Source organism: Falco punctatus (assembly GCF_963210335.1).
Source record: "Falco punctatus genome assembly, chromosome: 12".
NCBI lineage: Eukaryota > Metazoa > Chordata > Aves > Falconiformes > Falconidae > Falco > Falco punctatus.
Window position 1 is genome coordinate 33,721,423 of NC_137592.1, and position 22,013 is coordinate 33,743,435.

Here is a 22,013-nt window from a genome sequence, read left to right on the forward strand (position 1 = left end):
TCACGTCCAGCCATCAAGTCTTCCCATTGCGCTCAAAAGCCATGTCTCAGTATATGCACGGAGCAGTAGCTCTGTTTTTTGTTTCCAGGCAGATTTTCCATGCCAGCCTAGCCCCTCTTCTCCCATTTTGTAGGATATTTGGTGGCATAGGGAGCTGAGATTGATGGTCTGCTTAAGCATGCAGATAGCACCAGTCTCAATTCCTGAAACAAGCTAATGAGAAGTTTAAGAAGCCTCCTTATGTTCCACAACATCTCCCAAACTTCCAGACCTCTCTCACCAAGAGAAAATGAGTTGACCCTTCCTCTTCTCTTGTCCCTGTAGATAGTGTCATCAGATTGCAGGTTCCCAGTTAGGCTCCCCTTAGAGCAATTACAAATGGAAAGTGACCCGGGGATTTTCAAACTCCAGCCCTGCTACATGGCACAAATTAAAGGCAGTTTCACATCGCTAGTGGGAAACATCTGCTCTTCAAAGTGACCCTCAGTATACAGGCAGACTAATAACGGCAAAAGATAGATGGACAGGTCAGCAGCAAAACATCCTCTGCCTTCAGTAGCTCCAGGTTTCTTCCTACCACAAAGGTGACTTCCCAGAGGTAGGCACTGGGAAGGATTGCACAGGCAGCGCTGCAGGTGCGGGGGAACCTGGGGGCATTTCGTCCTTGCAGCCATGCAAGGGCCGAAGTCTGCCGAGAGCTCTGTCTGGCCAGGGCACTTTTCCTGGCAGGTGCTGAGATGAGCAAACCTCTGTTCCCCGAGGCCTGACTGAATAGGCTGCCATCCATCACAGCTGACATGCTGGCACGTGCTGTTGGGTGTAATGGCTGGTCCTTCACTTTTTGAATGGACTGTGACAAAGTACAATGAAAAGCACATCATTTTCTGGAAGAAATGAGCTCTTCCCATCTCGCACAACAAAGCTGCTGTTTGCAGCTCAGCCACGTTTGCTATGCCATCCCTTCCTTGCCGTTCCACCCTCAGGCGTCTTTCCTGAGCCGCCTCAGAGGTTACTACTGAAAATCTGGCAAGACAACAACCAATCTCGTTATAGTTACATAATTTTATTTTTCTTTTTCTCTTTTTAATTAAAAAAGATATATGTAACTGTTGTAGATAACCAAGCAAATTTTACTGCCAGTTGTGTAGTATTGACAAGGGATGTTTGTTTCTTCTTCTCCATTTGGACTTTTTTCCCAGCTGAACATCATTTTGAGTACACACAGGTTTGAAACACTCCTCAGCCCACGTGAAGGTGATTTTGAAGACTCCTCCAACAGTGGATCTCCTCCATCCCAAGAGGAGCCCTGCAATGCTTTGTCCTACCCAGCAGTGGTCCTAGTGGGGGCTAGAGCACCCGACACTTGAAAAGCAAGTGAGCACCAGCTCCATGAAGTGGGGAAATACCTGAGATGACATTAAGAGGCCACTAACATAAGCACATGGATGTCCCCTCCCTGTAGTCACTCTAGCCAGTCTTGGAGGGATAGGACAGCAGCTGAACAGTTGAGGCTTGGCCATTGCACACCGCCGTGATTTACTGCTGCAGACAGTGTGTGCCACAGCACTGTCCCATCACGGGCCGTGGGATGGAGAGGCAGAGCTGGTGGTGTGCGGGGAAAACACTACTGCGGCTCCGGTTTTAAACACAGGCTCTTAAGCTGTTACTGGGGCAGAGAAGGTTTACAAGCCACAGTGATGCATTAGGAAAAAACATCTCTAATCTTATGGAACAAGTCCTGAGAGGTGTGTTGCCAAGTAAGCATCGTTTAAAATCAATCAGGCGATAGCATAAAACATTTAGCACTTGGCTGCATGTTTCTGCTTGACCCTGCTCGGCAGCCACCCTGGGACAGACATGGGACCTGTGGGAAGGACGACGAAGAGCAAGGCTCTGCTTTGACACAGCCTTCCATCCCCAGCCAGGGCTGCACCGACTCCAGGGACCAACTGGATTCCCAGCCTCAGCATTCAGCTTGTTGTGATCCAGCAGCAGACAAGTCCGTACCCGTGCCAAACCACTGTGACTGTGGTTACAACACCGTAACTGCTTCCTTCTCTGTCACAGTATGCTTGCTGGGCCCAAATATAGGGTCCTCTATGTTCTGATATATAAACTACAGCTCTCAGTGTCTCAGTGAAAGCCATCTCTCAGCCTGCAGCAGACTGGTGCCAGCACCCTACAGCCTGTTCAGGGGCCAGATTAATTCCTGGAGTAATATTTTCCCTCCTGCTGTCTGTTGGCAGGATGTAGCAGTGCCTCAGCTGGACCTGGGGCTCCTGCAAAGCCCACCTGTGCACATCAGGTCTGTGTTAGCACTGAGGTAGGTGGTTTTTACACTTCCTCACTGAGGAAATACAAAGTTTGGAAGAAATCTATGCTAAAAGAGGGCCGATTCAGACTAGATATAAGGAAGAATTTTTTTACAGTGGGGGTGGTGAAACACTGGCACAGGTTGCCCAAAGAGGTGGTAGGTGCCCCATTGCTGGAAACATCCCAGGTCAGGTTTGATGGGGCTCTGAGCGACCTGATCTGGTTGCAGATGTCTGTGCTCATTGCAGGGAGGTTGGACTAGGCGACCTTTAAAGGTCTCTCCCAACCCAAATGATTCTATGAGCCTATGATTCATTGAAATTCTAACTTCAGCCAAGGGCTGGAAAGGTTGAAATACGTAGTTGTAAATTATCTTACTTCCCTTGGTGATTTGCATTAACTTCTGCCCTTTATCCCGTGTGATTCACATTTACCTCCCAGGCAGGGGTCCCCGTTATTGCAAATTCCAGTAACACCAGTGGCAAGCTGCAGGCTGCGGAGGCAGCTCAGGTTTGCCATTGCTTCCCTTTGGCTCCATGGCTGGGGACTGGGGGGAATCACAGAGGGATCATGGAAAAGACAAAGTACCTGGCAGACAGGCAGGGTCAGTGGAACAGGATGTTGCCTCTTACTTACACACTCACTCACTGTTGCACTTGGTGCCTAATGCACATTTTCCTCACAGAGCTGGTGGGAGCAAGTACACCTTTCATAACCTAACTGAGGACATGGCTTACCCTGGACATCCCTGCTCTGAGCTGCTACCCAAGAGGTGGAATTTCTGCTCCAGGTTTGCCGTGCTGAAAAAGCACTGGGCAACATCTTGAAGAAGGAGTATCAACTGTACAGAGCATCTGCTCTTTTTCTGCATTTCTTGCACAGGTTTCTTAACCACATGTTCCTGGCTCAGAAAGGTAGACTTGCCCTGGTGGAGACGGCTGTTGAATTACAGCTCGATGGAGAAGGATTGCGTGGGACGGTGATCACCAGTGGGACATCAACAAAACTTGTATCTTTCATGGCCCTGGCATTTTAAATAGATCTTCTTGAAGCAAACATTGGTATAAATTCTTGCTCACCTTGGGGACTCAGAAGACATGAGAGCTACCCCATTCAGGGAGTGTGTACCGGCCCTTGTACTTCATGCTGTGATGTTCAAGAAAGAAATACTGTGTCTTAATGTGAACTTCTGAAGATGAACTCACAAGGCTCCACAAAATAGCTAGGGTTGACCAATGCATTAGAACAAAATCCCACAATGACAAAGACAGGGATGAAACCAGGTTTCCCCAAAGACTACGTGATGCATGGAAGTTTTCTAAAGAAGGCTGCTTCATGCCATTCATGTTCATCATGTCTTTCAGATGACTTGTAGACAAGAGCTACCGCTGTCTGTTGACAAGAGCTCCATATCAGTCCACAGGCCAGGTAGTTATCTCCACTTGTGTTTGGTGCCTCAAGCTGGACTGGTTACGCCTTGCACATAACAAATCTCCTTCACTGTGGAAGCAACAGACATGGCTGCTGGTGGGAAAGGTTGTTTCAGAAGCTTCAGTTTTGTTGGACAATGGGGTGTGACTGTTTCAGCAGAACTCCAAGCCTACGCTGCTGAATCTGCCACAACCACACTTTGCGAGCTGCCTTGGAGTGGCAAGGCGTCTGGCAAGACCCCAGTGGACTGGTGCGGGGGGTGCCGTGAGATCAGTGCCAAAGGCAAAGGTCTGCTTCCAGACTGCAGCAGCTGCCCTCCAACCGCAGCCCCGTCTGCTCCCGGGAGAGCAATGCCCAGTTTCTCCTGGCCAAAACTCAGCTGCTGCTGACTAGTAAACACCACCCAGAACAATGCAGTTTCACTGCTGGTTGATCAGCCACGCACACTGTGTGTCCTACAGCTATCAGCAGAGAGACACCAGCAGCTCAGCTGCCCTTTATGTGCTGCCTTCACAGATGGGAGACTTGCATTTCATTCCTCAGGCAGAGAGGCAGGGCACAAGGCAGCAGCAGCTGAAATATGAAATAGCCTGCTGCATGCGATGCATGACCTTTACATGTGTAGAACAGCAAGACGGGAAGATTTCCCTTTGGGTTCAACATCACAACAGGAACATGGGCAGGGTGCATCTTTAACTTGGAGATAATCTTCACAGCTCTGGCCTGGGTTTTAGAACAGGTATCAGGTAGCCCAAGAATCATCAGTGTCATTATGATCTCATGCAATGAGATGCAAATGTGTAGATTTCTCTGGCAAGTTGGCAAAGCATCTGGAATCCACACACAAACACTTGAAGACCACAGCTGTGTCTCATTTGGTCTCTTTCCTGAACTCAGACCAAGGTTCAAAAGTCAGTGTATAAGAAAAATTCATGGAGAACTTGCTGAGGTTGCATTTGGGAAAATACTTATATTAACCTCCAGCAATGTTTCCTGGGCAAACCTCTGCAGACAGGCTTGGAATGACTGCTGTGGCCAGACTCCCAGTGAAAGGTATATAGGGCATACATCGCAGCTGGTCATCACACATGAAGATCAATCAGATGTTATACCCCCAGTGTGATTATGTGGATCCAAGACACTGAAATGCCAGAGAAGCAACTCGATCAGGCTGGAGACACAACACAGAACCTACTACTAGTATTTGACAGTTGTAAAGCAGCATGAATGTACTTAACCCAGACTGCAAACCAGACAGCAAGACTTGAGGAGTTTGAAGCACTGATCAGAGAGCAGCTCATGTTTTGGGATGACGCACATTTATGTGCATCCAGCTCTGCTCCCTGATCTCTGAAGCTCACCAGCAGCACCAGCCCAAAGAGATGTTCTAACCAGCGGCAAGGGCCCTGTGGTTACCTGTCTCTATCTTGGTGATATCAAGCAGCCAACAATTTGTCTTCCACAATGATTACATTTGGAACAAAACTATCCTCCAGGGTCATTGTGGAGCAAACTGCTGACCCCTAGGACCAAGGCAATTAAAGAAATTAACGATCCTGCTCTGCCACTGCCCTCAATGGGAGAAGGATTGCATCCTGACCAGGAGGCATGCAGGCAAGTGATTTTTGGAGATACTGCAGCTGGTACTTGAGACACTTGGAAAATCTGTGTTTGAAGAAGCCAAGGCGTGACATCCCCTGGCAGCAATGCAGCACTGGGAGGAGAAAGGCCCTCTCGCACACACCAAAGGAACGTGCTACATCAAAGTGTGAACGCCTCAGTGTTTTTTAAATTTGCCTTTTCAGTGAACATTTCAGATGTTCACAGGGATGAAAGGTAAGTATTTCCTCAGGACTTTTACAAGATCAGTACCTTCTAATCCCACCTTTTTAACTGGCCTTAAAAATGAGCCAGTTTGGTTTTCAGTGCATCCCAGAGAATTAGCCTACTGAAATTCCTCAGGTGCCTCCAGAAAGACGTGAAGTCAAGATAATGATGGGAGAGCTGTTCAGAGAGAGAAGGAAGATGGACAAAACATAAACCCTTACTAAACCACCTGAAATCACAGTCTCTGCAGCTTGCATCCGAGTCTTTCGGCATGTGTAACAGTGAGAATACAGTCATACATATGGTTTTTATATAAATGTAAAGCCAATGGTTTTATGCTTTTCGAAAGGGAGTGTTAGAATAGGGTCATGGGCCATGGGATGCCTAGGGCACTGCCTGATGAAAACCCGTCTAATCTCATCAGCCATGCCAATTCACCCCAGCTGAAGCTGTGTTACACCATGTCTTCTTCCTTGACTCACCTGTAACTGTGTTGTAGCTGGAAATTACAATCGCTTGAAGTGACAGCGCTAGGAAGCTCCGGCTGGCCAGCTCTGGCGTTGGAGCTGTGGCTGTACGTACCAATTTGGATTTGGTAACTCTGCTTTGTCAACCGTCTTGAGCAGACTGTGCTGATTTCTGCATTTTGTATGCTCAGCATAGTCTGCTGTAAGTTTTCCTCTTGCTGATCAGTAGAAAATTTCTCTGTGGAACCCCGCTATGCATTTCCCTGGAGTAAAGGAGATTTTTGGACTGAAAAAAGGAAAAGAGTCAGTGTTTGTATATTATTATGATTTATTATTTATGAAGCAATGACTGCTGTTAATCCCAAAGCTTAAACTCTCTCTGCCTCCCTTCTGGTAAGTCTTACACAGAAATGTAAGGAAAAGGAGGGTTACCATCCCACTGATTCCAGTAATTAACAGAACAGGTAGATTACAAGAGGTGGATAAAACTGGCGGATTAACTGCTTGCAAGCGAGCGGCATTTATTGGGGATGAGTGGTTTTGCACTAATCAAGCAAAGAAAAATTTACAAGACACCCATAAAAACTTACATAATGTATTGATATTTTTGTCAGCAGAAGAAAAAAGAAAAAGAAAAAGATTGTCAGCAATGTAGCACCAAAAATCCAGACATGCGAGTTCAAAAGCATTGGGTTATCCATCCAAAGTATCTTTAATTGGTTAGGCCCATGAAAGGGAGAAGAAGCTGCTGTTTTGAAGTGGATGATGTAAGGCAAGTCTGGGGCAAATTTTACCTAGTACATTAAGAGGCAATAAGATTAAGAGACTTCTGCTGTTTTATTTAGGCCAAAATGCCTGGGAATGAATTTCAAAGCTGTCTAAGAGATTTGGGCACCAGTGCCACTCATGTCAGCGGGAAACCTTGAACAAACATCCAAGGCAGCTTCCTTCTTTTTAATAAGAAAAAAAACCTACTTGGAACACATCTTTAAATTAAATACAGTTTTTTTCATTTGCATCAGTATCTCATTGTACACAATATTCAGAACAGAAGAGCCCTGAAACATGAAGGCTTCTAAATCCGAAGTTGTGACATTTCTTAAAAAAATATGCCACAAACCTCAAACACTGCAGTTTTACTTTAATGAAGATGTGAAATTTGGAACAACTAAACACTGTGGAGAGAGGTTCAGTTTTCCTTTTAAAAACAAAAGTTCTCAAGGAAAACAAACAGCTCCTGAAAAGAAAATAAAACAAGCCATAACCAAAACAAAACCACAAAAAAACAGAACCCTCAAACAATTTCTGCTGGAAAGCAATTGTAATGGACAATGTTACCATTTTTGCTTAAGGGCCAGATAGTGCCTGTAAAATTCAGCCTTGATTACAGAAAGGTATGTAACCCTCAGAACATTCTACCTTAGAAATGAAAAAAGCCCAAAAAAGTCATCTGGAAGAGTGGTTGTTAAACTTGCACATGCATTTTTTTCAGCCCATGCAGTAAGATGATGCATGTCTAGTACCTCTGGCAGTTTGGGATGCCACAGAAACATAACAACAGCTATCCTGGTTCAGACCAAAGGTCTGTCTTTCTCCAAACGTGGCCAAATGCAGGTGCTGAGGGATAGCTACAAGAACAGGGCAAAGATGGTGACACTTCTCCTAAACCCTGTTCTAGCCCCTGGCATTTTGCAGTTCCAGGCTTTTCCAAACCAGACTTCATCTATTCAGTACCCTTCACTGAATCTCTTCCATAATCCTACCCCGTCTCCTCCTTCTCCCAGATAAGCTGCCTCACCCGCAGTGACCTTCAGCAAGATGCCCCGCAGATGTGCAGCCTGTTGTACAGAGAACCCCTTCCCACCATGTATTTGGAAACTTGGCACTTCTTACCTTCCCTTGATGTCAGCTATGGCAGTTAGCAGTCAGCCTAATTATACACCAAAATTCACCTTCTTCTGCTCCCCTCTTGCCTGGGGGGCTTAATCAGGAACCTCCCCTTTTCTCCCACGTGCCCACATAAAGGCATATTTTATTCCCTTCATATGCAAGAAGAGCAGGCACAGCGTACATCCAAGAAATGTGGTCCTTTTCCCAGTGAGCTCCTTTCTTCAGCTTCAGTGGATTTTTTGAATGGGCCTTTAAGTTGCCCAGGTGAGATTCTGGCTTTTCCCAAATCTCTTTGTAGTCTGCAAGGTGCCACTCACTGATTGACAATGTGCCTGGCATCAGGACACCCATAATTTCAAAGGTCCATGCTATCACTGCAGTCATCCACTTAACTGCTTCTCCTGTCCGTGGGGCAGTCCTGCCATCTGGGATCACGGTGTGGAAGGTGCTGTGGATGCAGGTGGAGCCATCCTGCTGCTGCAGAGGTACAGGCACGTTGGGAGCCAGGCTGGAAGGTGGGCAAAAGGCAGCTGTGGCTGGGGGGCTTGGGAGGGAAGGACGGGGTGATGAATCCTACAGCAGTTCTTTCCCTGCAGACGTAATATAGCATTTCTGTCAAAACAGGCCTGTGAGTATTTCTGATGACTTTGGTTGGGAAAGGAACAGGGTATAGTAGCAACTAAGCGTGCCCATTTGGAAGAAATCACTAGCATGTTATTAAATATTTAACCTTCCAAATTTAATTTGTTAAACCTGCTGGGAGGAGTTCCCAGATCGCTTGCAGTGTGCATCGGGAGCAGTTCCAGGTCAGCAGGGACCTGAGCCTCACTTACCCTTACTGTGGGGCAGAAGGAACAACACACAGTGATGATGGTTTTGACTTCGTTTTCAGCTCTCCCTTGTTCAAAACAAGGGCTTGGCTCCCGGGCAGCTGTAAATCCCAGTCTCTGCAGTGGAGGTATTCTGATTTACACCAGCTGAAGGCCTGGCCTGTAGTTCAGAAGAAATGGGCTGCCAGTTTAATTACTTCATCTCAGGTATGGCATTAATAATATGGGAATAAATTTAATGCTGCTAAGTAACAGCAATGCAGGGGATTTTGTCACATGCATGACAATTAAAGTGTGGCGCATGGTATTTCTGCTTCTCTTGAGTTCCTTTTTAAATGATGCTCCTTGTGATTTGAATTTCAAAGAGTACTTCTCCTAGTATTTCTCATTATTGATGGTGACTGTTCGCAGGAGCAGCTCAGTGCTGCTTTGTTGGCTTATTGCTTTTGATTCCATGCCCAGACGCTAAGGACAGAACCATGCAAATAATTTGGAAGCACAACCCTTCATTGATTTCAGTTGGAGGTTTTCTTGAGGCCTGATCTACCACGACTACCTTTAATATTGTCTTTACTTGGACAATGTCTTCTCTTTTGTGACAATGGATCTCAAAACTCTGCTTGCTTGTAAGGACATGCTAAGAGCTGGCAGAGAACCATAAGCTATAGGTGAACCCCTCACTGTTGAGGAGAAAGAGAGATCTGATTTTGGGGATGTTGGCGAGCAAGGTGGAAAGGACAAGCAGTTTGGGATTCAGACCTCTTCCCATGGACAGGAAGGACAAGAGACAAAAATTTGCCTTTTTTTCCAAGATCATGACTTTTTCCCCTAAAATAATAGAGGTCTTTGAGGTTCCAGACTTCCTGAAGTGCTTCCCTGTGCACACCCCTCCCTACCCACCCGCTGGTGCCTCACGCCTGAGAGCTCTGGATAGATGAGGACAAGTGGAGTATGCCCACCTCAAAAGCATCTCCATAGTCACAGCAGGGTGCCACAGGAGCCACGCCGTGAGCTACGGCACTCCGAACACAGCACTCCGGCACTCCGAACACAGCACTCCGAACACAGCACTCCGAACACAGCATGCCGATGGGTCCCTCCAAGGCTTCCTGCATTGCACAGGGCAAGCAGAGAACCACCAGAGCACCACCAGGGTATTTGTCAGGCCATTTTCTTTGTGAAAATCCTGTCCTCTCTCTTTAACAGCTGCTCCAAGGGGAGGAAAACCCCTCATCATACATAAAAGGCAGGTAAGCACATAGAAATTAATAAAATAAAATTTTATTCTCCTCTGCATTTTAAGGTGGCATCAGTTAATTCAATGAGTATTCCTGGCAACTGGGTATTTATCAGCCAGACGGATTAATTCCTTCAGTGAATCTAGTGAGATGTTTGTGGGACTGTTCATTAAGGAGCATTGAAGCCATCTCTCCTTAATTACACTACTTGCTAACCATGATGTCCTATAATTCCGGCCCGTTTCCATAAGTTTGCACTTCCACAAGTTTTCATATCAGTGTCGTTGTCCTGCCTGCCTGTGAAACCTGACTGTTCCTCATGGCGCTACCTGTAACCCTCATCAGCTTCTCACTTCACTATTTTTCATGTTCAGCATCTTCTCTCATCAGGCCCAGCAGTTTCCCATGGTCTTTCCAGGTAGGCAAACCTGAGGCCAGGTCCCATCATCTGCTTGCATGCCTTAAACAGGTCTCACCCTCCGCAAGCTCTTGGCAGACATCCTGAGGAGCAGTGAGGCTGCACCCTTGCCATGGGAGCTGCAGCAGGAGACCGAAGGTGGGAATTGGAACTCTTTTATTTTCATGGCCTGTTAGTGCAGAAAGGAAAGGTATTATCATTTGTTTCTTGCCAAAGCACTTTTTGAATGTTACAGGACAGGCACTGACTAGTTTAAATCTGCAGGATGATGGAGAATTTGGAAACCATTGCGTCCTTCATGCAGAGCTGCTGTTGAGGCTTCTAAGCTAGGGGGTTTCACCCACTGCAGGCAGCAAGAAAAGGTGCTGGCACTCTCTTTAAATTGCAATTGCCAAGGTGGAAATCAGATCCGTAGGGCTCAGCTCAGGTCCCTAACTATTGGGGCATCCTCCAGCCATTGCTCCAGGGATGTCAAGCTCTCCCAGATGTCTCGTGCAGAGTCCATTGACACTGTCTGGGTGACACAGGGTTCTCCACAGGCCCAGGCAGCTCTGTTTAAGGGGCTGAACCAACCCAACATGACAATCTGCAAGTTGTTTAATTTAACTTAATGTCTGCCCAGTTAGGCATCAACATGCCCATATGAATCTAGGTCCAAGACCTCCAGTGGGACTAGGTGCTGCTCTCCACCCCCAGCTTTTCCTGTCCTGGTTACTTATAGGATCAGATCTCTGGAGAAAGGGCTGTCTCTTACCATGTTTACATACATATCTCTCCATACTGGGAACCTGAGCAACACCGTAAGACAAATAATAGGTCAATTCTCATGGCACTCAGCACCAAAGATGTGTTTAACTTAAAGCAGTCATGCTGCAGTTTCCCAGGGGATGAAAAGGCATTTAAAGTGAGGAGCTGAACAACTCAGGAGATTCCTAATCATGTCCAAAGGGAACCTTTATCATCTTAGATATCTGTCTGTCTCTGGTCAAGGTCTGTAGCACCTAAATATTGTCACCAGTGACTGGTTCTTTCCCTTATAAAAAATCACAGGGTGGCCTTGGCATGTTTTCTGTCTGACAGATGGCCACATCTCAATTAGCATTAACCTGTGCCTTTCCTGGATACCTTGGAAGGCCAGCGATGCGAGGCAGCACAGCAATGATACAGTTCCCTCTCCCCTGGAGCCGTCTGTACCAGTCAAGTAGCTGCCTTATGAATAGAGAAGCACTGGTGCCAGCGCTTGCTGTAAGGCTTCCTGGAAGAATCCCAAAAAGTTCAAACATGAGAACTGCATGCAGTGAGATGAGGCACAGATGGCAAAATAAAAGCAATGTGATTTTTTTTTTTTTTTTTGAGCTTCTGAGTCTCTTAGATCCTGGACATATGAGAAACTGGGCCACTTTAGCTGAATTCATGTAACTCATCTCGAGGGAAGGAGGCACAGACAATCCCTTCCAGAGACTGGGCTGAGGACTTGTGTACGTGAAACACTTTTGCTACCAGGTCTTTCCAAGTTAATTTAGTACCAGATGTAAAGACCCACATCCTGTTTACTCCATCCTCCCAGCAGATGTTATCTAGCAGCCACACTCCACTCTTTTGGTGCAGATTAGGCTAAGCGTGGCAGAGATTGCGTTTGGATTCTTCCTCTGTTGCAAGTAAACAAGCAGATCCAGTTAACAGGAGTAAAGAACAGTTCAAAGCACTGAAACATTGGTTGTAAGCTAAGCTACGTGGTTCAGCCAAAAACTTATGTATTTTACTTTTCCATTTGCTGTAAATACAGAATAAGAAAAAAAAATTGCTCAGCTTGGGTTAACCCAAGCTTTCATTTTTATTCTGGTTTCAATTGCCAGCAAACAAATCAACACAAACTTCAGCACCCACCCAGCTCAGCCATCTCAGCTAACCCATTTTCTTTCTCAGAAAGTTAAAAGCACTCCTGGCTAGACCTTTGGGGTCTGATCCAATTAAATGGAAAGATTGTTCTTGCCTTTGGCAGAAAGAGATTACAGATTTTGGGCTACTTCCCGATTGCTCTGTACCATCACTCTGAATTATAATCAAGTGAAATGTGGTTCAGACCACACCGGTACCTATGGTGCCAGGATTTTTGACAAAGAGAGCCCTTGAGTGCTGACCTGCAGAGCCAACAGCCCTACATGTTTGGAGCACAGGGTCCTAGAGCCCAGTTCTGTCCTCTAAACAATGAGCCATTCCGGCAGTCTTGGAGACCTGTTTGGTTGGTCTGCAGGTTTCCCAACCCCCCCCCCCCCGCCCCCCCCCCCCGGCTCATTATCACTGTAAATACCAGCTCTCAGTCCTTTCCTCCTGAAACCTGCTCCTTTCCATTCCCTCCATCTCCCTCCGCTAGCTCTGCACCACCGCAGTGTCACTCCATGACCACTCCCCCAGGCTGTTAAGGCTGAGAACATCGACCGGGCTACCTCCCTTAGACAGACAAGCGTTGTCCTGTTACCTGGGGTCTGTTCCTGACAGAGGCGTTAGGTGACGTTTTGTTTCCTCTGCAGCAAAGGATGCTAGATCATGGACCTACGGATCTATCCACAGAGCCAGCAGGAGCCTTTAGCAGGAAAGTTGCAGGGAAAGACTGAAGCCAGCTTCTTCTGCTGGAAGAATGAAGTTTCTCTTTGGTCATCTCGAAGGTCTGGGCTCCAGTCTTGTACTGGGAACAGTGAGAAGGAGCAGCGTTTTGTCTGTCTTCTCTCCTTCTTCCTTCTCTGGTGATAGGTGGTGCTGCTGCTCTTCCTAGCGCCCAGGGATGCACTCGCAGGTCACTGTCTTTCCACTCTACTGCTCAGGGTGTCCTGGGCCTCCCAGAGCATACACCACACCCGAGACCCTCAGACTTTGTTGGGACAGTGAGGACCACAGCCTAACATTTCTCCCACCAGCTCCCATGAGCGTTTCAGCACATCAATAGATGTTCCAGCTAATGATGCTCCCCAAATCCTCATGGCTACCGCAATGGTCACTGCCTGCAGCATTTGGCATGTGGTTTCCCAATGGAGCCTCTCTCCTGCTCCTAACGCTGTGATGCCTCCTGGGTGGTTTTGGCCAGGAGGCTTTCAGAGCAGCTCTGCCTCCAAGGGCTCTCACAGACTGACTGCTAACGGTGGCGCAGAGCATCCAGAGAGCGAAGAGCAGGCTGTCGATCAGGACTGTGTGTCTCTCCGACCAGGTGCAGTTACTTAGGGTGCTTCCACTGAAGCCAGCGGTCAAATGCTTGGTCAGGGTAAGTCCTTGTACCAGCCCTGATCAGGGCAACCAGCGACAAAATGATTTCCCTGGAGCTATAATGATATACGCCTGTGAAGTCTCATCCTTCCTTAACTTCTGCAAAACACCACATTTCAAGAAAAGCTGTTCGTATGTCTCCAGTAATTTCTGCATCTGGGTGGCATTTTCTCTTTACATTCTGCCTTTATGGCTCCCAAATCCCCAGCTCCTCACAGACAGCAGGAGACCGCCGGACCCATGGAGGCTCCCAGGCCAGCCTGGGCTGCCCTGCACTGCTCCCACCTCTCCCTCTGCTCTAGGTGGCCCTGCCTCTCACTTTTTCTTTTTGCAAGGATTTTTCTTGTTCTTACTATTCATCAGGTCTTGGAATGGTAGCTTCTCAGGAGCTCAGGCTACAGCTGAGCCTTGCTTAGAGGCCCTGGGAAGCAAACCTGTTTCCAAAGCAAGAAGGGGTCCCTGCCTGCTATGCAGTTTGTCCTGGCAGATTTCTGGCATAAAATTAGATTAGCAAGCAGCTGCAGCAAGCCTCCAACAGCCATCAGACCCGAGGGAGCTGGACTTTTCTTCCTCCCCTGCCTTACCCTTTCAAACATCTCCTCATGCTGCTCTCTGTCACTACAGTGCTTCGCGCTTCTGTCTACACAGAAGCTTTCCTACTGAGGTGCATCTGTATCCTCCCTGGCAGGATGAAAAGTGCCTTTGGAAACAGAGAGAAAGGGTCAGTTGCCATTGCTAGACACGTAGCATGAATCTCCCCAATTTCTTCCCACCCACAGTTCTTACCAAGAAGCTGTGAAGTGTGTTGGTCCAATGCAGTGAGGATTGTGCATGCTTATGCGCTGTTGAAGAAGACGCTCAGTGATGCTGCTAGACTTGAAGAGAAACCTCCCAATCACAAACCGGTCTGCTGCAATTCACCTCGCCACAAGCTTTCTCTTGGTCTTTGAAAGCCTTTCCCCAAAAATCAGCAGGGAACCAGGTGGACAATGAGAGCTGCAAATACCAAAATCAAGCCAGGCATAGCTGTTAGCTTCCCAGCGTCAGGAATAGGCCAATTTATGGCAAGCTCAGTGCACACAGGGAACTGGCACGATTAACACTAGTCAGAGCACTGCTAAGCTCCTTCTTCGGTGGTTCTCGGCAAGAGAAGAGGTTGACGAAAAGAAAGAGCGAAGTATGTCCTGGTCTGTAGCAACAGTTACAACCGTTGTGGCGGCTGAATTGTGATTGCTCCACTAAGATTTTCTTGTTTCTGCTGCAAAACTCAACTAAACCAAATTAGGTCTTGTTTTCTCATGGACACAAAGGTCCATGGTCTTCCTGGACTGAGTGAAAAGCATGCTTTGTTTGGTATAGGGGGAATGGGAAAGGTGGAGGAACAGTGCTAGAGATAATGGTTACCTTACTGATGTCACTGAATCTCACCTTGCGAAACAGCATGGAAAACACTTCATTTTGGAAGTGTCAGAAGGAAACAAACAGGCTCACAGGATGTGGCTTCCTGGAAGCCAGAAAATTTGACTTGATAACCCAGATATCCCTTCCACCCTCTGTTTTCTATAAATGCCCTTTCTTTTCCTCCCAAGAAAATATCTAACAAATCCTTTTGGAAATCTTGCCATGCTTCCTCCTACTGCACAAATAGTTGTGGTCACTAAGAAACTGTGTTTTGCCAGGAATTCACCATCCATCCAAGCCAGCTGATATCTCCAATCAGTAGCAGTAACGCCTGATGGTACGAATTTGCACTGTAGTAGCTTGTACTCATTTGGCTGCAAGCCAGCCCCCCTAGAGTTTTGTTCCTGTACAAGCAGAACAGAGAGACAGTCTTTTTCCTGAAAGTCTTACTCAGTAAAGGCAGAATGAATGTGGTTTACAGGCTTCTGTTCCCAAGAAAGGAAAGGTGAAAAGCACTTTGGAGAATCAGGGTGATCACCATTTGGGGCTGTTTTTTCTGCTGATTACATATTTACTGCCACCCAGTGCCTATTACATTAAGGAAGAAGCTGTGTTCTATAAGACACAAAAAACCTCCCTGAAGTCCAGAGCAAGTCAGGGATGAGCAAGGGAGCAGCTATTCAGATGGAAAGAAAAATCTTTTGCAAGTACCACTAGGATATACTGAAAACAAAGAGTTTGGAAGAGCACTAAGACGTTGTGAAAGAGGAGGCTTGAGGGATTTTCTGCTGAAAAATCCCCGAGAGAGGCTCAGGTTAGTTAATGTGTGTTTTAAATCTTGGACATTCTCCTTCAGCAAAATTTGGCAGGGGTTATTTTGTGAGTATGAATAACAACAAGCAAGCAGGGAGAGAAAACAGCCTTAACCTGGGGAGAGAGGTGGGGGCAACACAAACGCACCGGGGCTGTAGGGCCTCGCGCCTCCCCCTGCAGCGGCGAGGAGCAGCAGCGATCCAAACCCTGCCTGTGATCTTCCAACAGCAGCTCGAGCCATAGATGTTAAAGCATCCAGAAAGAAGTGGTGACAGAGAGGCTTTTAGGCAAATGACTTGGCTAGCAGGCCTGCTGGGGGTGGGAAGACGAACGAGTGAACCCTGCTTTCCCGGGTTACGTGTAGTTATTAGGGAAGCAGGGAAGCTCCCCCCGCCCCCTCAGTGCTGCAGCGCGCAGCCCGGCACCTCGTCACCAAGCTAAAAAATAAACCCACACAAATAAAGTTCTTCAGACGCGCCGGAGCGCCCCCATCACCTGGGGGAGTTGGGGTGCTGTGCCCTGTGCTGGCAGGTGCCTGTGGCCGTGGAATCGGTACCGGGGTGCCCCGGGGGGTGGGGGTGGGAGGAGCCGGGGCCCCTGGAGGGGCGCGGAGCCGCGGTGCGTGGGGAGCAGCGGAGACCCCCGGCTGGGAGGAAGGCCCAGGGAGGGGGAGGAGGCAGGGGGCTGGGAGGCGGGGGGGGGGGGGGGGTTGCCGTACCGGGGCGGGGGGGCGGGTGTACACACCAGGGGATGGGAGGCTGCTCCTGCTGCAGGAGGAAAGTTGGCCGCTCCGCCACGCAGGGCTGGTTCTCCTGCCTCCCTCGCTCCCTCCCTCCCTCGCTCCCTCCTCCTCTTCCTCCTCCTCCTCCTCCTCCTCCTCCTCCTCCTCCCCGCGAGTTGAGCGCACAGTGCAGCCCGGCGGGTGCAGGCAGCGCAGCCCCGCTGCCCGCCCGCGCTGCCCGGCCCCGGCCCCCCCGCCGCCCCCGCCGCCGGGATGCTGCCGGGCACCGCGCCCGGGCGCTGAGCCGCCGCCGGCCGGGAGCACCGCCGCTCCCCGCGGCGGGAGCATCGCGCTGCGGGTCACCTTGCAGGGAGGTGAGTGACACCCCCCCATCCCACCCCATCCCACCCCATCCCCTCCCCTCCCCTCCCCTCCGGGAAGCGATGCACCAAATCCCTCCTCCCCTCCATGCTTTGGAGCGGGGCCGCCGGGCAGCGAGCGGCGACGGGGGGGCACCGCACCTCCCGCAGCCGCCGCGGCCAAGAGTCTCCGGGGGGAGCCCCGGGGAGCGCAGGGATATGGGGCCGCGCCCGGGTCGGGGGGGCCGGGATCCTGCCCCCCTAGGCACCGCGGGTGGTGGTGGGGGGGGGGGGCACGGACGCCCAGTGCCCTGCCGGGAGCCGAAATTAGCGCGTCCCCGTCTGTGCCCGCCGCGCCGGGAGGGGGTCTGGGAAGGGATCAGGCTTTTCCAGTGCTGGGGCAAGGTTTGGATTGGGAGCACTGGAAGGGAAACTGTGCGTGGGGTCCTCCTTTTCCCTTCCCTCCCCCCCCCCGGTCCCTGTACCGGAGCACGTTCCCCTCGCAGCGCCGGGCAAGGCAGCCTCTGGCCGGGCAGGGGGCGCGGGGCTGCGCAGCGCGGCGGGAAAGGGGAGGGGGGCTCCCTGCAGCCACCCTGCCCTCGCCGCCCTGCCCGAGAGGTGCCGGGTGCGTGGCGCTGCCTTCCCCGCCTCCAGTTTGCGGGCAGCCCAGTTGGAGAGAGGGATGCTTAAGGCGAGGAGGCAGGAGTGGTCCCTCTGTTCAGTGGCAGAGAGGGGCCACCCGGGTAAGTCCCCCACGCCTGTCCCATCACTCTGGGCCGGGTATCACTAAAGCACCTCGCACGGGCTCGGGGAGAACCCTTCAGTAGGAAGAGGCTGGCAAATGCGTTGAGACCGTTCTGGAACTGGCAGCGCGGGAGCAGCATCCTTCCCGGAGCGCAGCTGGCAGCGCCCGCGGCCCGGGGTGCGCTGCAGCGGGAGGGGTGCAAGGGGCTGTGCGGGGCGGGCGGTGCTGCGGGGTTCTGTCCCCCGTGAGAACATGGAGCTACCTAGTGGCAGGAGTTGCTCTGGAGAGCAATCTGTTGAACTGTGTCTTCAAAGTAACGGGAGGGGAGGCTGCAGCCTCAGTGTGTAATGAGAGAGAAAGAAGGTGGAAAAAAAAAAAAAGATCTAAACTTTCCAGGGAGATTAAATATTCAGATCACAAATAATTAGACATTAATCCCTCATAAACAGGGCATTAACAACAATTAAAAGATGCTTTGATATTCTTAAACCCAAGAAGATGAGTTAACTGGTACTTTCAGGGGGATTATCATATATCATAAAATGCAGTCAGAGCAGAGAATGCATTTCTACATTCATGTATTTAAATGACGTGCTCTTAATTATAGTTAATGAGCTATCGTCTTCAAAGTAGCTGCATTTAGATGCTCTCCATATTAGTTTCAAATCACCTCGCTCCAAAGAATAAGCCGCTTCTGATTTTACTGGCCAAGGTGACATTTTATTGGCAGTTTGGTAACTACAGGTCATGCCAGGGTGTACAGATTAAACGAAGTCTGCCTTTATTAAGTGGGCAGGCAGACATCTCAACCATGGGTGCCATACGCTCTGGAATAAATCTCACAGGCACAGGAAGGCTCTTCGTTACACAAATGCAGATGTAATGCAGTACTAGTGTATATAGGCAGCATCACAACACATTTAACTTGAGGAAGGTATCTTTCTGGATTTAAAATATTTTCCCTTCTGAGGAAAGTATTAGAGAAAAGGTGCAGCATAGTTGGATAAGGATTTTTATCTTTCTCTCTACCTTATATCTGTATCTGCAGGCAGGTATAAATGCTTCTGTCCAAGAGAGATTTTAATACTGCCTATGTGGTTATTAAGACTGCAGGTTACATACTAGGATTTCCAAATTTTGTTTTCTTCACTTGAAAGACTTCAGTTCTTACAGGTTATAGTTTATACAGTGCCATTGGGGAACAATGGAGGAAAAAATGCAGATGTTTAAACAGGAGGAAGATACTCTGCATGTTCAGTGACTTTGCTTTGAGAAATGTCAGTAGTGTCTGCATGTAAGTGTGCGAGGGTATATCTGCTCATGTCTAAATACACATTCTCTGGGTATCAAATCAAATGTTTCTAAATACTCTTCCTCCAGTAAAAGTTGGAAACTACTTTGAGCAATGAGATCACAGCAGAATGCACCTCTTCAGATATAAATGTCTGTGACCCCGAGGATTCAGGTGGAGCTGATCCAACTTTTAGTACCTAAGAATCAAAATATTTCATGCTTTGAATTCGGTGTGTTAATATCAGAAAAGTGACAAACTGTGGTGATTTGCATTGCATCAGCAAAGACTGCATTTTTGAATAGTGGTGCAGTATATGAGAGTTGCGAGTCCATGCATGCCTTTAGCACTTCCAGTTTTATACATGGCATCCCTGTAGATGTGTATCTGTGCATATGTATCTATATAAAACCTGAATGTGCAAAGTTCCCTCATTAACCATCCATCCAAATCCATACTGTAAAGCATTTCTGTCCTAAGCTCTGAGACTATAGTTCACTGAGGCATGGGAAAAATGAACTGACTGTTCACATCAAGTAGGCATAATTCGAGCAGAGGTTTGATGGGGTTTATGTGCTCAGACCCCTTAAAAATCCCCAGGAAGAACAAAGATCTCTGAAAGGGTGCTTGCAAATGGATAATTTGCTTGGAAGACAATGATGGCATAGTCAAAGAGTTCAGCTCCTTGAGGGGCGACCTGCCCATCCTAGGTCCCGTGAGACATCCAGCCTGGTGTCAGGTCCTGCAGGACAGCTGTGCTCAGCGTGCTTCTTCAGGACATCTCCCACCGCAGCTGCCTGCTACATGCAATGGCTGACCCAGTCCTCTCCCAGTGCACGGTGTTCTCATGCCACCCACCCACCTTCCAGCTCCTGTTGTCCTGCCCTCTGCAACGGGAGGATCTCCCTTCTCCCCACTGCATGTGGCTTGCAAGATGACAAGAGGCAGCGCTGAGTTGATGTGCTGCCAGCCAAATGCCTGTGCCTCCCATGCAGAAGTCTCCTATGTTCTATGTTCCTTCTCCTCCCAGGGGGAAGGGTTTATAGGATTTTTCTTCAGGCTTTAGCGATGCCCTGAGTCTAATGGGCCCCATTATTCATTTCAACTCTGATTTCTGCAGGGAGGGATGAGTAGGGGGTTAAGCAAGGCTTGTAAATGTCAATCTACACCCACTGATGCTACTTCCCAGTGTTTCCCTGCCTGCCCTATCTACCTCCAGCTACCAGTTTTGCTATGTCTAAATCACTTACTCTCTAAAGCTTTTGTTCCACAGCGTATTCCTAGCTCTGCAATTCTTCTAGAGCCTGATGAAGCAAGGCTGCCCAGCAGTGGCTGCTTAATCTAATCATCCTTGCCCTGATGAACCGGCACTAGCAATTTTACAGTATCACAGATCTGTTTTTCTAGCAAAGTGACTTACAACCCCGGGGTGCTTTGCCTGGGGCAGGAGGTACGGAAACCTTCACTTTGCACCACGCCTGCACCACCAGGCTGTCTTCCTGTGCCATCTTCTCATTATTTATCATTCCTGCTTCAGGAGTATCTAAATCCCAGCCTAGAGCATAGTGCTGGGGTGTGACATGCAGAACAGGTGTGAGGCAGGTGTCTTGTCCTGCTTTGCTTCTTGCATGCAGGGTGGAGACGCCAGTAGAGCCAGATGAGCAGGGTGTGAACGAGAACCAGGCTCGGGGGGAGGCTTGGCTGCCCATCAGGAGTGAGAGCTGAGTGAGTAGGCCCAGCCCTGGAGCCACGTATAGGTGTTTCTGTCTGTGGGCAGTCTGGTTACAGATGCCAACATGCATTTTGGGGCACTGGTGTCAGCCTGCAGGCAGACCAAGAGGGCCAGGTGGTGCTGTGATGTTGATATTCCTGGGTGAGCCTCTCAGGATTCGTTGTGATGCTCCGTTGTGTGTGGCAGGGACTTTGCCTTGCTGCAGGTTTCTACAGGGCAGAGTACCAACAACCTTCTTGTAAGCTGGAGAATTTTAGTTCTCTTGCAACACAAGGTGTCACTGAGACTAGGCAGGAGGTTTTGTGGGTAGCTCAGTCCTTCTCAGAATCTATACAGACTCCGTGGCATAGGGACCAGGAAGACTGAGGCATCGCATCTTTTCTCCTGTGAGTGTGGCTTGTCTATCAAATAAACAAGCAGTTCAGCTGTGCATAAGTTTTCACTCTGGGTCATGGTTAGAACCACAAGAGTGACAGTTCTGGCCCCAAACCTGGCATGGTAGGTGTGGGTCTGAGTCTAAGCTTTCCCCAGGAGCTGGAGCAGCTCTTGGGCAGAGACTCCATGCGGGAGAGTTGTGGGACTCACTTTGGAAGAGATTTTTCTCAGTGAGGGCACTCTGAACAATTAAGGATGCAATTATACACTCCAGAGAACAGCTGTATTCACTTGCTTTGGAAGTGAAAGGCAGTGCAATTTCCTGCTCTTCAAGTTGGCCAACAGATCCTTCAGCCTGACCACGCTGCTGAAGGTAGTGACCTGAGCTATTTCATTATTAGTGTCTCTCTATATGTTATGTCATGAAAGTTAGTTTTATTGCGCTGGATGTAATCAAGAGTTTTACAGAACAGCTTTTTGGGATGGATGGATGGAGGGAAGGAGAAGAAATGTCAGCATAGCCTTTCGTTGGGAGAGATGCATATTTTAAAGCAAGAATCACTCCTCATGACTCAGTCTCCCTGGTTTGAAATGAGGGTGGGGGGCTCAAGAGGGATGTGATGAGGCTGGATGCAGTTGTGGTTGTCAGGTGGTCCTCTTGTGTGGTGTTGGGGACTCTTGGAACAGCAGTGCTGCGAAGGACCCGGTGGTACAAGCCGGTGTGAAGGCATCCTTGCTGTGCATGCTACTGGACAGCCAGGCTCCGAGTGGAGAATGCGTACTTGCAGCCAGGAGGGAAGGAAGGAGAGGTGCATGTGTCGGGCATAGAATCACAGAATCTTTTCAGTTGGAAAAGACCTTTAAGGTCATAGAGTCCAACCATTAACCCTGGACTGGCAAGGGC

General features: G+C 48.9%; 1 protein-coding gene and 1 long non-coding RNA gene across 2 annotated transcripts in view; one reads left to right on the forward strand and one right to left on the reverse strand.

Moving 5' to 3' along the window:
* Positions 1-504: 504 nt before the first annotated feature.
* Positions 505-16,502, reverse strand: LOC308072275. The gene is made up of 3 exons (XR_013931618.1): positions 12,894-16,502; positions 9,837-10,583; positions 505-9,800 (listed from the first exon to the last, which is right to left on the reverse strand). It is a non-coding gene; the product is annotated as an uncharacterized lncRNA (long non-coding RNA).
* Positions 16,503-16,642: 140 nt separating this feature from the next.
* SYNDIG1 (synapse differentiation inducing 1) overlaps positions 16,643-22,013 on the forward strand; it is an 87,206-nt gene continuing 81,835 nt past the window's right edge. Inside the window, exon 1 of the mRNA XM_080408896.1 lies at positions 16,643-16,981. The gene's annotated coding sequence lies outside the window, so the exon portion shown is untranslated. The remainder of the gene's footprint in view (positions 16,982-22,013) is intronic.